At 41.8% G+C, this 17,445-nt stretch overlaps 1 long non-coding RNA gene across 1 annotated transcript in view; it reads right to left on the bottom strand.

Moving 5' to 3' along the window:
• LOC144516809 (uncharacterized) overlaps positions 1-17,445 on the bottom strand; it is a 63,925-nt gene that overhangs the window by 15,073 nt on the left and 31,407 nt on the right. Inside the window, exon 2 of the long non-coding RNA XR_013501872.1 lies at positions 9,937-10,054. This is a non-coding gene — a long non-coding RNA (uncharacterized LOC144516809). The remainder of the gene's footprint in view (positions 1-9,936; positions 10,055-17,445) is intronic.

Below are 17,445 nucleotides of genomic sequence, written 5' to 3'. Positions count from 1 at the left end.
GCAGAACTGCGTCCATAGCAACGACCTGTTATTCATAGCAGCCGTTCTTCAGAAATAACCAATCAGAATTGAGTATTCAACAAAGCCATGTAGGCTAATACGTGTGATATCATTTGGAAAATGATCAGCAATAATGTAAGCTGTACAGTCGATTAGTAAATGTAAAATGAATGTAAAAGTATTTCAGTCTGAAGCAGATTTGAGTTCCTCAGAAGGCCGACATTTGTCTCTGCCCCAACGCTACAGCAGTGAGCCATGAGATGACACACAGTTAAGGGTCAACCCCAGTGCAGCATGCAGCCTCCTCATGACTTCCCTGACCTCTCACCCTGGGAGCACTTATTCTGTCATTCTTCCAGGCCCTCCCACACCGCACTCAGACTTATTCACAGACCCTATTAAAATGCCATGTCATCACTGAAAATATGAGAGTGAAAGAACGATATTTCCCCCGTAAAGAGGAGATAAAAAGCAGCCAAGTGTCTTTTCGGGGTGAACCTCTCTGAGGACCTTTGTGGAGGAGGAGTTTGGGGACTGGGTGGGCACCCTAAATTATCAGTAAGATGCATGGCTCCCACCTTTGCAGGAGCGCCCCCTCCTTAGACCATTTGTTTTTCTACCAAACTCAATTAAAGGACTTGAGAACAAGGCCAGAAGTGACTTCAGAGGAGTGAGTTAGTAGAGAGATGGTGATAAAGGAGATGAAAGGGGGAAGGAGCAGGGTTTTATCCAGTTCAGAGCCCTAATAATGATGAAGACAGTGGGCGTCTACTGAAAGTTAGAGAAAAACAATTTGTCCACATTATGTCTGGATCCTCAGAAGTTAACTAAAAGAGAGGAAGTGGTGAAAACAGGATCCAAAACAAGTTACGAAATTGTATATTGGCACTATTGTGGATTCTCTCGTAATAATCAGTAAAACATGCAAGATATAACTGATCCTATAAGTTGTTCATATTGCAGAGATCCTTGTTTCCCTTGTAAATCACAGCAGTGATGTTGTTGCACCAGCTAATTCACATGTAGAAGTATTGCTATCTCTCTGTTTTGATAATGTAATTATTTCCTGTTGATGGTTGTGTAATAAAAGTCTCACTCTGTTAGGAGTGTGAAAATGTAATAATTCAGTTTTAATGCAGACTATTGTGTTAATCATCATTTCAAAACCAGTGATTGAATCATGTCAGAGGTTTTGGGAGGGCAGTTATGTGTCAAAAATTTGGCATTCATTTTTCCCTGTCACACATAGGACGGCTGTAAAATACTGACTTACATAAATTGTCCCCTAAACGTTTCAAAAATCAGTTTTGATAATAATCAGTTTTTCAGTTGTTAGTTGTAAGGATTTATGAGCTGCTGATCAAATGCAGCAGCACATATATATATATATATATTAGTAGTAAATTAGTAACTTCAATTATTGAAGACCCAAAAATCTTTCTTTAAAATGATAGATATGTTACAAACTGGCTGTTGTCAAGCACAAAGGTGACCAATAGGAGAATCTTACTACTACTACTACTACTACTGTATTACTAACTACACTTACTCTTCTACACTTCATTTTCAACAACATGGTCCCACACTGCACTCTTGAAGGATTAGGGCATGCGAGATGTATCCAATCTGCACCAATGGGCAACTCTGCTGCAATCTAGATGAGCTTAATTAAGATCTGGGTTTGAGTTGTTGTCTCTGCTGGGATCTCAAGAGGACCAACAAGCACAAGAAAACAGTAGGAGAGAAGAAAAAGTGTGGGCTACTATCAGTGATGCTCAGAATATGTGATAGAATCTGCTGCGTCCCGGAGGAGAAATGAACGACACATCACTGACAAAACTTTCATGTCCACAGAGACACACTCTCACTGAGTCTCATCATGAATGTGGACATGAAGATGTGCCACAGAGTTCTAGTTTCCAGCAGGGTACAAAGATCTCCTCTAAAAAGGAGACATAACGTGGACACTACAAAGTGAGATAAAGCTTCCTCTAAAAAGGAATAAACCAAAACAGGAATGAGGATAAATTATGACAGAAATCTGGGCACATGCATATGCTGAAGCAGGGATGCACACCAGAGACGCACACAAATGTGCACACAAACACACTCATGCACATAGTGTAGAAAAGAATATGCTGACACACAGTCCATTCTCTCTGAAAAGTGGGACACCCTCCAACCACCCGATCCACAACCCCTGACAAGTCCCTTTCAAACTGCCTTTCTTCTCCTGTCTGAGGCAGACAAATTCATCCCTCTTGTCTCCAAACAATCACCTCTTTTCTTCTGCCGGTTGCACCAATGAAAGAAGGAGGGAGGGTCTTGGAGAGAGAGAGAGAGAGAGAGAGAGAGAGAGAGAGGGAGAAATATCTGGTCCACAGAGCTACACTGTAGGCATTAGGCTAATGTCCTGTGTGTTAGGGCCCCTGGGACTGGGCGTCTGGGCCCCACTATCTTATAACACATTTGACAAAAAGCCCAAGGCTCAGCCCTCAGGAAATCTGAGAGGTGGGGTATCTAGGCCGGGAGGGCAGGAAAGAGAGAAGGAGGGACAAAACATCTTAGGTACGTTGCACCTACGCTGGTCCATATCTGCTAAACGCTGGGATTTGCTTGAAACAAACTTTCTATGACATGTCATAACACCATTTCGGGAAGGCTAAAAAGAACCTGTTCCAGCTGGCCACACTTGTAGGAGGGGCTAAAAGCATGCTGTCACAAGTTAAGTTTGCATACAAATGTAGTCCAAATTTAAAAAGAATTTCAGAAAATTGGCAAAGGGAAATGTGAATTAATTGACATTTGCCAATTTTCCATTCGCTACTCTTATGCAAAAATTAGAAGTCGGCTGCATTAAGATAAAGAGCTGATGCTTGTAACTGGAGATGACATAATTAAAAGAACAGACAAACCTCAAACACTCAAAAACAATGTTGAAAACATGATGAAAATATGGCATTTATGTTTTTTCATGTATTCATTATATTACAGTCTCTTCATCGGCCCACACAGATCTGATGTTTTACGTCTGCTGCAAGTTCATCTTTTCGTCTCTCCAGACGCTTTAGTGGCCGTTTAGGTCACATGCTTCATGCATGTCATGATTTATTCACATATGTTGCCATTGCACTTTGTTGCATTTAGCTTTTAGTGTAAAAAGTGTAAAAACTTTTTTTCAATAATTTAACTCCCCAGTCCTTTTATTCACAAATTGAAAATGTGGATTAAACAGGTGGAATGAAACACACTTATAGAGAGAGGCAAGATGCAATGAATCAAACCAATGGGGATAACAGTGCAAAGTCTCTCCTCAAAGGCATTCATGGTGTTGCATTCTTTTGTAAACACCAAGCGACAACCTCCGGTGCTTAAAAATGAAGCCAATTTAAGCAGAAGTGCCAAAGACTGCAGTTCTTCGAATGGCAGGGAGGGAGAAGGAGCTCCTAATATTTAATGGAGGAAGATTAATGTGACATGTGTGTCATATCTTGTGACTGCAAAACACCTCTGAGGTCGGAGGTCAGGATCAACTACTGATCAGCACCTCAGCTGGCAGGCATTCAGTATTTTGCTGAAGGACACTTCAGCAGAGGGGACTCTATGTGTCACTGCACAGATGTAGACACATACACACCAACAATGAACTCACTGTTGACTTTGCTAATCTCTCTTATTGTGTTCCATGTGTATATGAGGAGATGTGACACTGGTGCACACACGCACGTCACACACACACACACACACACACACACACACACACACTGACTTCAGTTCAGTGATTTGTACCTCAAACAAATCACAGCGTCCTGTGATGGCCATGAGCAGGGATGCTTGAGAGAGAGAGATAATCATTGTTAGGGGTTTATGCTAGAGGCCAAGCGTCTCTGCTGTTAATGTTGCCTCTCAGCTGACCTTCCAGTGACCTGCATAGCATACAACAGCTCAGAGAAGAGGCCCCTTCTTTGGCTTGGGAATAAATGACTGGAAAGAAACATACGCAGAAAGAGGGAACCAGACGAAAAGTCTAACACGTAGGCTACTACCAGGAGAGTTGTTGCGGCGCAAAATAACAATAAAACAGACATGATGACAGACGGACAAGGTACTATGAACCACACAACTGTGGAGGAATAACTGAGTTTGTAAAAGAAGGAAGAGTGTTGGGGTTTGTATTTGTTGATTTAGGTGATCAGGTTGTCTTGAGCAGAGCTGAACAGCATTAGAGATTCAGTATTGAACCCAGCTACAGCATACAGCTCACATGTTGCAACTCAAACGCTTTCTTCACGGCCCTCACTTCCCCCAGGCAGATCACAGCTCCGATATCTCACTCAGTGCACTGGAAATGACTGCAGTCAAAACTGATAATGAGCTAAATATGCAAAACCAGGCACGCATGCAGCCACGCACGCACACATACGGATTGCACACACAAATCCTTAAAGCTTTGATTCTTCCCCCTAAGACTTTGATCGCAAAGGTATCCCAATGTGACATGTGTGCTGCTATCTCTTTCTTGTCCCTCACATCTTTCTTCTTCTCTTCATTTTATTTTTAATTTGAACCGATTGCCTTTTTGACGAGTGCACCTCCTATCACCCTCCACCATCAAGCTGCTTTTCATTTCCTCTCCTTTTTTATTACTTTTCTCTTTTTTTTATAATTTGTTTGGTGTGCCACTTTAACCCTTCCCACTCCAATCGACTCATTTATCCTGCTTTTACTTTTTTTACTTTACTTTTACTCTTTCATACAGAATGATAAAAGTCATACAAAATTATATTATCTCACACGTACAGTATAAAAACATGCAAGCAATCTCATAAGGGCAAGGTTTTCTGTGAAGAGGAGATGCATCCAACTTTCACACACTTAGGTGGGGCAAGAGATGGAAATCGGGCCAAGAGAAACTAGAGACATGGATGTGAAAGCTGAGAGAAAAAGAGACAGTGAAAAAAAAAGAGAGAGTGACAGACATGCATCTGCCTCACTTGTAGCTTCTGCTGCTGCTTAAGTGCTGTATATAACCCAGCAGACCCCCCCTCTTACTCATCCTACCACTATCCCACCACAACCCTCTGTAACCATTTCTACTTGGCCTCCAACATCTTTACATCTTTAATTTCACTGCTATTGTTGTGACAGCCACAACACCCTGTTGTATTGTCCTATATACAGCCCTGATATAATGAGGCTGTTTTGTCACCTGCAAAAGGGCCATTTTGCACGCACAGAAATCACTGCAGGCATTTGCAGCTGCTACAACTCAATGAGCATAGACAATGGGTGTTTTCTCAACAGTTTAACCCTGTTAACCGGTCACTCGCTCATAGACAGACACCTACATGCATAGACATCTGAGACCTGAAGAGGCCATGTTGGTATTGGGATGGATCATGCACTGCAAAGAAATCTCCATCTTAACAAGTCATTTTGTCTGTTATTGAGTCTTTTCTTTTTTAGGATTAACAGTTTGTATTTTGTTTTAGAACAAAACACAAAACATACAGCTCACAGGAACACATCCCCTCCCCCTTTAAGCCCCCCACTCATCAACACCACTTGCTTAGACAAAAATTAAGACAAGATAAAATAATAATAACCATAATAATCAAGGCAATACAATAAAAAATAGAGAACTGTAAACTAAATAAACACATCATGTATTGTGATAAAACAATAAGCACGTAGTATACACCTCTCCGGGCTTCTTAGGAGCCCTCCAGAAAGCCCCATTTTCTAGTGTAAACATCAATCTTGCAAACCGTTTATATGACATTTTTTTAAACGCTGCCACTCTAGTCATCTCCCAAGCCCACTCTTGGATTGACGGCACCCCTTCATTCCTCCATCCTCTTAGAAGAATCTGTCTGGCTATCATTAAACTAGTCTGGACCCAGCTTCTTATGTGCTTATCTATCCCGCATAGGATTGATCCATCTCCCAGAAAGAATAATCTTGGGCTGAATGGAACTTGGGTCCCTGCAATCAGACATAGGTTATCATGTATCCCGGTCCAAAATTCTTGGACCTTGTTATTGAGTCTTTTCTTAAAACAAATCAAGTCTTTGTCTTTGGAAACAGTATGCACAATATTTCATAGATTATGAGATAAAGAATATTTCATTTGAGCAAACAAGAATCTCTGTTCGTGATAAATGTATTTTTGAGTGTTTGCTATCATCCACAAAATGTCCCATCGTTCGCTCATATTAGAGATACAAATATGATGCCATAAAAGTCAAGAATCTGCAAGTGCAACTTCTTTTGAAACCAACTTGTTAACTACGTATGTCCTACTTTTTTTAGTGAATGAGTGCAGGACTTTGACATAAGACCATAGCATTAGACACACTTTCTTTCCCTCACCTTAACCAAGTGCTGTCATTGCCTAAATATAACCATTGAAAATCTTAACCATGTTTACAGTAAGTTGCTACGAGTCAATGCAAGAGCAGATATTGTAAGAACATTTTAAGTAAATTTGAATTAAATTTGTTCTCGGCAAACATTTTGTAGAAACCCCACCCAAACTGCTAGAAACCTGGGTGTGAAGAAAAAAAAAAAAAATATATATATATATATATTATATAATATATTCTTAAAGCTGCACTTTCATATGGCTCTCTGTAGTTTTGCCTATTTTAAGCTAATGTAGTTGCACTTACTACTTGTCTGGAGTTTGCACCTTCAAGGTTGAAAGCACTTAATTGGAAGTCGCTTTGGATAAAAGCGTCACCTAAATTACATGTAATGTAATGAATGTAATGTAGAAACATTTATTAAAAAAGGTTTCTTAATGTTGATAAATGTTGGCATTAAGTTTCTCTCTAAATATATGGTATTTGCCTTTGCAAATTAGTGGTGAGAAAAAAGAGCTAGGATTTGGAGGATATCAGCTACTGACTCAAGCTCTCAGTGCAACTGAAGCCTTTTCACATTCCTCTCCATTCAAGTCCTTCTTGGGGTTTGTTCTTCTTAACTGCTGATGAGCGAGTTAGATAGCATCCGAGTGGCCTCCCTCGTGCGCCGTGCCGCCACCACGACCAGAGACGGGTGGGGGATCAGCGACTTGTTTTAGTACAATGTTTTTACTGTGTAGCTGGCAGACCTTTGTGAGGGTCCCGGAGTCAATGTGGGCCAAACTTAGCCAGTTAGGCTACAGCAGTCTGAGTTTGAGACTTTCACTTTTACAAATACAGACAATCACATGCACAGCATCCAATGTCAAACACTAATAGGACAATATTCCCACTGCTGATATGGGTATAAAATAAAACTCACAAAAACAGAGGCACTCGTGTAAATTACAGCTACATGTCTATCATGTGAACACAAATATTCATTTTGAGATTTTCACACAGTCATCCTGACCGTACTCATGTGTACAGAGTGTAAGGAAATCCACCTGTCTCCTCTAAACTGGATCTTTTGTGAAATAAACATGATCAAACTGCTCGTTTACACCCTCTTATTATGCTTTTTATTGTCATTTAAGAAAATACTTCCTTCACGAACCACTGCCCCGGGCCACATATGAGGACAATGCTGCTCAGATTGCCGTGGTAACGCAGCCAAGGAGCTCCGGCACAATCGCTGTGGATTAGGTGACGCTGTGAGGTTATTAGTCCATGTTCTGAAACCTCACCCTACTCACCTTCTCCACTCATCTCCGCCTATAAATTACACTTTGTACTGTGCTGTACTCCCCTTACACCTGCATGACTGTGAGTGTCTCAAATATCCTGTAAACCAGTGTAACTGTACGTTAGTCGGTCACAACAAACATATTTCCTGCTTTTCATTTCCTTAAGTCTCTAATAAAACTTTAAAATCCGTGGTCATCATGTGAGAGTAGAGAGCACTGGAGAAGGACGGATTGGAAGGTGTATTTGCGTTAAAATTGTTACAGTGAGGATACAAATTGCACTTTTAAAGTGACCATAAGTGTTATGTAGTCAAAACACCTACCTTAGTAATTTTACTTCAATAGTTTTCAACACAAACAATGTCACTTATACTTTAATAATATCTAAAGCATCCTTAATCAGTGTTGGGCAGTAACGCATTACTTAGTAATATTTTACTGTAATATTATTACTTCCCACAGTAATGAGTAGTGTAAGATATTACAATTTCCAAAACAGTAATTATATTACAGTTACTGATCCAAGTAACACTGTGTTACTGCGTAACCAGAATGTGATTTGTTTTTTGTCCAAGGTAGGCTTTTTTATATGATGATGTGATGTTTTTTAGCGCGTGACAGGTCACGTCACCGTGGCTACTAGCCAAAAAGCTAAACGAAGGATGACGGAGAGAGGAATACTTTCAACAGCTGGAAGTAGGCTTCATCCAGCATGTCACTGTGAGCAGAGCAGAGCAGTGTCCCTCACCTCTCTCGCCTTGTGCATGCAGGCACAGCGAGTTACTATGGTTTTGGAAATCTGCGTTGCCAGAACCTTTTCAGGATGTTAGTGTGAAACTCGACAAAAAACGTAATAGGCCCATGTAAATGTGCGATAGTCTTCGTAACATACATTAACAGCCTGAATGCAGAATGTTTGCAGTTTAGCTGGTTGTTGATACCTCCTGTAGGTTAATTATTGTTCCAATAAAGTGTAATATGTTCTAAAGGACCTGGCAGGTTGTGAGCTTGTTTTGTGTATTGGGGGGGCGAAAGTAATATAGTAATATAACGAGTAACGCAACTAATTACTTTTGATACTAGGCAATAAGTAAAGTCATACACATCCAGCAGACACAGAATAGCATGAACATTGATTTGGAGTTGTGTCTGTATCCACATTAGAATTGTAAGTCCAATATTCACTCTGCGTTTAGCTCTGTTTTGGTCACCACCATCTCCAGAGGGAAATATACTGGCTGTAAGTTAATTAACCAGTTTGTTCACCAGATAGTTGCTAACTTTGTCTACCATTGCTGCTAGAAACAATTTTGATGAGAGCCATAAGACTGAACAAAAACAGTAAAGTTGTGGGCCGGAAAACTAAAACCAAAACCCGTTCACCTTTCATTCTCCATTTTTGCCAGTCTTGTTCTTGTTCAGACTCTATTGTGTGAGCAAGCATCACATATAGGCTACAGTATATCACAGACACACACTTACACACTCAGGGCTGCTGAGGGTGTGTGTGTGTGTGTGTGTGTGTGTGTGTGTGTGTGTGTGTGTGTGTGTGTGTGTTGGGGGGGGCGTGGAACGTGGTTCCGCGAATTTCTATAACAGGAAGCCGTGCTGGAATCAGCCCACACACCAAGGATGCTGGGAGGCTGGAGGCCCTGGGCCCCAACCGTGGGAGAGACAGGAGAGGTAAGAGGAAGTCAGCTTCAGCTTGCTCAGCTAGCAGTATGTTAACTTACAGTCGGTCAGGGAAATAATGCTTTGAAAATAAAATTCTGCAGAGGGCTTTGATTCCAGTTGGGCAAAAAGAAGTGACATGACTGACAGAAGGCGCACGTCCTCTATTAACACAAAACCCAGCTCCACTTCATCCATCTCTCACCCCACTAATCCCTTAATGACAAACCAGTGAGAGGGAGAGTCAGCACAAAGAAGGAAAGAGAAGACAACAGGGTTGAAAAAAATTAAATACAAATGCTCCGGCAGTGCTTTGAGGTTTGCGTATGAAGAGTGCATGGATATTAAAAAAAAGGTTGGCAGCAATCAGACATACAAACACCTGTCTCTGCTCTGAGAGATCAGAGACATATCAGGCAGTGAAAGGAATAAATGAAGAGGATGCATGAAAAATAAAGAAAACTGCATGTCAAATGTTGATTAACATACACACACATATTCATAGAACGCTGCACTTGGAGACAAAGAAAGAGTTTATATGTGTGTGTTATTTTTTGTGTGTGAGTTGTGTGTGTGTGTGTGTGTGTGTGTGTGTGTGTTGTTCAGATACATACTCCATTGTGAATGGTGAGGGAGGGCAGCAGGGGATCATGTGACAAGAGTCAGACTGAACCCGGCGCCTACACGCTTCTCAGGGATGACGCAGGGGTCGTCACATGGCTACTGTGCTCACTGCCAAATAAACAAACATACACACACATAGGGCATAAGTGTGCACAGAGACACATAGACATTTAAGCACATAGTGAGTTAATACACAGTGCAGTTAACAGACATACATGGATATGAATACACAAACCAAGAACACAAATGGGATAACAGAACAACCCGACATCCATGTCTTCTTCTACTTCTACTACTGGTACTACTACTATGTCCATCCTCTTTTTCCCAGGTCATGTAACCTGAGATTCCCATGTTCTGTCCTTTCTGCATATTATACCAAGCCATTAATGACATCAGCTCAGTTCAGGCATAGGAACAAGGAGATCAGGGGAAGGAGACATTGGGGAAATGACGACCAACAACCGAGACAGAAGAAAAATATTTTCTACAGAGTAAAGGGAGACATTATTAAGATAGAAAGTAGGGAGCAGGGGAGAGGCGGTAGATCAGGTTCCAGTGTGTTTTCATGGTTTCTCCCATTACAGTAATGTGCCGGGGTCACTTAACTAATGCATTAAAGCACTGTGATAAACGCAATAAACAGCATTACACAATGAATTAGAGTATGAGAGGCAGAGGGAGCCACTGAAAAATGTAGACTGTGCATACTTAACCCCCCTCTTCTCTTCCTCTTACTCTAAACACACACAGTAAGATGACTAACTTCATTACCCTCCCCATTCCTCTTAGTGAGTGCAGCGAATTGAAACCTAATTACCACACCAGAGCCAAATTAAAAGCTTTTCCTCTCAATGGCTGCAATCCATCTCCTGACAAATGAACAGCGCCTCTTCCACTGTGTTAATGCTTGCTTTCTCCCTCCCTGCATTCAGACCTCTTCATTCATGCCAGCACGCTTCCTTTCAAACAACAGTGAAGCAACAGCTTTCATACCAGTATTATCTCACGTATACTAATATCAATCACATTTCAAAGACGTAATATTGGAAATAAAAAACAAATTTGCCAGATCCACACCACATTTGTTATTCAACACATTCATTTGTAAAACTTCCTTGTCCATCCTAGTCAGCTGTCATGTTGACATTTTCCTTTTCCCTCCCAACTTTTATTTTGATCAATCATCTTCTGCTGTCTGTTTGTTCTCTGTTGCTGCCAATCTCCAGTGCTGCATACATCTGGCACTCATACAGCTAGCTCAATTCTTTGTATAGACTGAGACACAATATAAAAGCTAATGAGCAATCCCACATATAAAGCAAATGCAAAAATAGTTCTTATTAGGATGCTTTTAATATTAGTGCTACTATCAGAAGTGCAGATTAGATTCAGAATTGCATAAATCCAAATAATACCCTAAACAATAGTTGACATTTGATGTTTGGATTTGATGTTTCTTACATATAATTAGTTTTAGCCAACATGGCTGTAGGGATGTGTGGTCTATTGGTTGGTCGGTCAGTAAGTCAGTCAGTCAGTCAGCCAGCCCCCCACTTTGGTCCACAATGAAATATCTCAACAGGCATTGGATGAATTGCTATAAAATATGCTATATAAATTTGGTGCACATTCATGGTCCCCAGATGATGAATCATCAATCTTAGGTGATCCCCTGACCTTCCTTCTAGAGCATTATGCTATACTAACAGTCTAAACCTAATTCTAAAGATTGTGAAAATGGTAACTAAACAAGGTGCTATATAAATACTGTGAAATTATCAAAACACTCAATCCAAGGAGAAACAAGCCATCAGGACTTCTGTATGGCTGGGATGTCACAACTATACTATATTTATGTAAAAGGTGCCACTACAGTGCCGTTACAGTCATTCCCCGGCAATGACGATGCAGAGACGCCACAAGCGCAGATGTTGAAGACATAAAAACACTGACCAATCAGAGCAGACTGGGCTTTTTTTTGGAGGTGGGCTTAAGCCCCTGACACACCAACCCGATGACTGACTGTCGGCAGAAAAGGCAGTCGGACTGATCAGTCAGCTCCCCGAGATCCAAAAGGTGCCTTAGAACACACCGTAGCGACGTCTTCTTGAGCATATGTTCTGCGCGTCACGTGGGTCTGGCTTCTCCAGCCGATAGTAATGGCGGCTTGTTCGAAATACGATCTCATATTTTACGAAAATAGTTCACTGAAACGTGTTTCTGAAAACATTTTAAGCGAGAAATAAGCCATACAGTTGCTGAATCTTCATTTCAGATCGACAAAGGTCAGTTTAAAGGTGTGACACACAGAGCCGATAATCGGTTATAATAGGTCCAATAGTTGGACAGTCTGGCAAGGTCAGTGACTCGAGTCTGTTCGGTGTGTTCCGTGCCGTCGTCCGTCCGAGGGGCCGTCGTCCTTCATTTTGGCCGATTTGACATGTATAATCGGCGGGGCGGGCACTGCCGGCCGTCGGACTCAAATGACCCATCTGATTGGTATCTTTTAAACTGACCTTTATTGATCTGAAATGAAGACAGATTCAGCAACCGCATGGCCTATTTCTCACTTAAAATGTTTTCAGAAACACGTTTCAGTGAACTATTTTAGTACAATATGAGATCTTATTCTGAACAAGCCACCATGACAGTCTGTCTTTGAATTTCCGAAGAAACAAGACCCAGGTGACGCGTTCGTTCAATCAGCTGCCAGTTTTCATTTTTGGGCGACAGTACAGATTAGCGCCGCCTGCTGTTTTGGAGACGTATTACATCTCGTCGCTTTGGTGTGTTCCGAAGCATTTTTTTGACCAATTTAGGGAGACTGATCAGCCCAACTGCCTTTTCTGCCGACGTTTGGCCGTCGGCTCTGTGTGTCCACACCTTAAAAGATTTTCGTCAGATTTTGAGAGGCGTTCGTCACTCATCCCGCTCGTTATTTCCGGGTTAGCACTCCACCAATCAGATTGGTGGAGTGAGTCCAACTGCCCGCCCTCCGACCCAGCAAGTCAGTTCAGCCAAAATGAAGGCCAACAGCTCTTCCAACTGACGACAGCACGGAACACACCAAACAGACTCGAGTCACTGACCTCGCCAGACTGTCCGACGGCCGATTATCGGGTTGGTGTGTCAGGGCCATAAAAGAGACAGGCGCTAAATTGGAGAGTTTCAGACAGATACAGGTATATTCAGACAGACAGTATGACAGTATAAAATAAAATGTTTTTTGAACACTAAAGCATTTAAACATGTTCTAGTTCACTGCCAAGGACTAGGCCTACATGGGGCGCAGGCACTACCGGGTGAGCTAGAGGTTGCCCTCAAGAGTTGTTTTTAATGGCAAGAAATTGTTTCTTGAAGTGGTTCGAATATATTGGTTGACTGTGCAGACAACACTCAGTGGAATAAGTATTGAGAAGAAAAAAACAACTGAACTCCTACTCCCACGATGTTACACACAAGCAGTTATCTACCTGAAATGAATAACTGCCACAACCATTAGATCATTCACAAATATCTATCACAGTAGTCAGACTCACAGACAGGACTGTGTGAATAGTATTTGCACACATCCAACTGCCATTTTCATCCTTTGAAAAGCATAAGAGTATCTAAAATTAAGTATGGAAGTGCAGGTTACTGTAAGACTTTAAAATGTAACTGGGATGAAGTCTATTGACTGTTTTACCATCTGTCTAGCTGTAATTGCACTTAGTAATTAATATGGCATGTCAGAGATCAGATGTTTTGGGTTGTGGGAGGGTATGCTTAATCCAATGATGTCTTCTTTTAACAGATAGTGCCGGCTCCCAGACAGCAAGGTTATCAGACTGGCTCTCATGCTCACTGCCACTTAATGGAGATCTCAGGAGATTGCAGCTCACAAATTCACTATTACTGTTACATTCTGCTATCTTTTCTCGTGTCTGGTATTTCTACTTTTTACAGGGGGATTTCTGGCTGACTTATAGGAAATAGCCACCCTCACTGATTATTCTGGGAACAAAACACTTTTTGCTGAACACATTTACAGTCAGTCAGTCAGTCACTTCTTATTGTGTTGCTCAAAACAAAGTTGGTCAATGGAAAGCTGGTTTACGATGAGATTCCATCTGATTGATTTACAATGACCCAAACCATTAAAAACAACCGATGCTAATACATATTAAGTGTACTCTGTCCGTTAGATTGAGAATGCTTCTTCTTAAAATGTATGGTTATCACATGGAGGGCAAAGTGCTCTTCATTTTAAAGTCTTTATCACTAGTCAATCCTGGCCGAGTGGGTTTGGATTGACGACGGATCACTAGTGCTCAGTCTGCAGGTACTAATGCCATTATTTCCCAGCATCCATCTCTATCTGTCAATCCTAATCCAGTAAACACAATGAAACAGACCCAGAGGTGCACATCAGAGGACACATTACTACATCTGCCCTCGTCTATGTCACCAACATCTTTCTTTTTTGGTATGTGCTAATTGGGTGAAAAAAATAAAATCTGATTGTGCCAGCCAACAAGTTATATTTTCTGTATGGCTTATGGTCGATTGACACAGCAAATGTATCTTCCACTGACCCTGTGCATCCCATTACTCCCTCTTTCTGCTGAATCCTGCAGTGTTATCTGTTCTCTCCCCTGGGAGCTGCCTGTAACGGCACTTTGTAGCATCTGTCACATAGTGAATGAGTGATGGAGGCTGCATTTAAATTACTCGACGACCTTTAACAGTCCCCAAGACAGTGTTTTGTTAAAATGTTTGAACACTAAATACAACAGACTCCATCTCATAGTTGTATTTTGTGATGAATGAATTGAGTAACATCCCACTAATGAAAAGAAAAAAGATACACACCAAACAGTGCCAGGCACATATATGACGATTCTTCTGTATAACCTACGAAAACAATGACGTGAAGAAGAAATAAAGTATAACAGCGCAGTGATGAAGATGATGGTCGACTCAATATGAGAAGGAAAGGAGCTGGTAAAGATAGTGGTGCATAGGAGTGAGGAGGAACAACTCTTAACAACTCTTTGTCATGTCAACAAAGCTGCTGGGGTATGGTGGGTAATCTTAGACTGGGCTACGTGTTACAGGTGGGGAGTAATGGGAGAAAGGAATACAGAATGATTGCACCCATTTCAGTAAGAAGAAACACAGCAAAGATGTAGCAAACATGAAAATAAAATATCAGCTCTGTATTTAGGAGTTACAGCTGTGAACACTAACACATTCCAATAGAAAAAAAGCTGGTTAAAGCGCAATGAGCGGTGGCAGAAACATCCTGGCGATGGGTACAGAGTTGAGCGGAGGACAGTGGGGGTATTCCCAGGATTCTGGGTCTACCGTCGAGCCCCTTGGAGATGTCATGGGCTTTATTCAACAAAATACCGATGAAGGGGGGTGCCCATTTGATAACCCACAGAAACCACTCAACTCAGACCTAGGCCCCAGGAGAGAGAGAGATGTGCCTTGTGGGAGAGAGAGTAAGGAGAGCGACCGACGCTACTGGCCCAAAGATGGTGCAGGGGAATGTACCTGTAAAGTAACCCTATCATATTTTGCATATAAATATAACATATATTTCAATTGTATGACATTAAACAAATAATTAGTGTTAATGTAGAACAGATGGATGAATACAAGGTTGAGTCCCTCCACAGTTACCACCAGCTGATTCATTTTGCTCAGTTGTCACGGAGAGGGATCTGTTGACATGAAAGCTCAGTATTTGTCTTGATTTTGTCCTTTGCACTCTTGGCCTTGAAAATTAGTTTGCCAAAACAATCCCAATTCAAGGTTCACTTACTCTTTTTCTAGTTTATAGTTCAACTGAGCAAACTCTGCAGCTAATGAAGACTGTGTGATAGGGCTGAAAGTCTCAAAAAAAGATAATAAGTGGCCCTTGAGTTGGGATTATTTTGTCGAACCACTACTTCTTCAAGGTCAACAATAGATTTTCATACTTAAACAGTTAAGTTTACATTTAGTATCAAGATAAGATGTTTTTGTTTAATATTTTGAAACCTGCATTTTCCTTTCCTTTAAAAGAATAGTTCGACATTTGGAAAATCCATCCATCCATCCATCCATCTTCGTTTGCTTATCCGGGGTCGGGTCGCGGGGGAAGCAGCTCCAGCAGGGAACCCCAAACTTCTCTTTCCCGAGCCACATTAACTAGCTCCGACTGGGGGATCCCGAGGCGTTCCCAGGCCAGGTTGGAGATATAATCCCTCCACCTAGTCCTCCTCCCAGCTGGACGTGCCTGGAACACCTCCCTAGGGAGGCGCCCAGGGGACATCCTTACCAGATGCCCGAACCACCTCAACTAGCTCCTTTTGACGCCAAGGAGCAGCGGCTCTACTCCGAGCTCCTCACGGATGACTGAGCTTCTCACCCTATCTCTAAGGGAGACGCCAAGTACCCTCCTGAGGAAACCCATTTCAGCCGCTTGTACCCTGGATCTTGTTCTTTCGGTCATGACCCAGCCTTCATGACCATAGGTGAGGGTAGGAACGAAAACTGACTGGTAGATCGAAAGCTTTGCCTTCTGGCTCAGCTCTCATTTTGTCACAACGGTGCGATAAATTGAATGTAACACCGCCCCCGCTGCGCCGATTCTGCGACCAATCTCCTGCTCCATTGTCCCCTCACTCGCTAACAAGACCCCAAGGTATTTGAGCTCCTTCACTAGGGGTAAGGACTCAATCCCTACTTGGAATAGGCACTCCATCGGTTTCCTGCTGAGAACCATGGCCTCAGATTTAGAGGTGCTGATCCTCATCCAAGCCGCGTCACACTCGGCTGCGAACCGATCCATTGAGTGCTGAAGGTCACAGGCCGATGATGCCATCAGGACCACATCATCTGCAAAGAGCAGCGATGAGATTTGGAAAATGCGATAATTGATTTTATTACCAAGAGTCGAGAGATGATTAGGTTGACCAACAGCTTGTTCGCTTAGCATATAGGCTGGAGACGGGGGAAACAGGTAGCCTGCAATAAATCTGCCAACTAGCACCTTTAAAGCTCACAAACTAATTACCTTCTTCTACACTGGTTTACTGGCAAGCTCACGGTGATGCAAAAAATGTATATTTATATTTACTGTATCAATCTTCTCATCTAACTCTTAACAAAAAAGCTTCCTAGTATTTTGATAACCCATTGATACATTTTTGGCCACCAACCTTCCAACAATGGATTGGGCTGCATGCATTACACATCATCTGCAGCAGGCCTCTTTTACATAAGACCTTTCGACTTGTCATAAAAAGATCAGGTGTTACTAATAACATTAACGATGGCGGCGTTACAATCAAGTGTCCCAGTAAGCCATGACTGTGAGCCAACATCACTCAAAATGTATTTAATTATTTACAACTGTGCTTTTCCTGTGAAATGTCAAAATGTCTTGCATGAAAAAAATTGTTTTTACAGGAATGGGCATCATGTCACCCTCATACATGTGTGTCCTAATGCATGTCTCCATA

The sequence above is a fragment of the Sander vitreus genome, chromosome 4, assembly GCF_031162955.1.
Source record: "Sander vitreus isolate 19-12246 chromosome 4, sanVit1, whole genome shotgun sequence".
Classification (NCBI taxonomy): Eukaryota; Metazoa; Chordata; class Actinopteri; order Perciformes; family Percidae; genus Sander; species Sander vitreus.
Note: the sequence above shows the minus strand (reverse complement) of the source record. Positions and strands in the feature narration are given on the sequence as shown.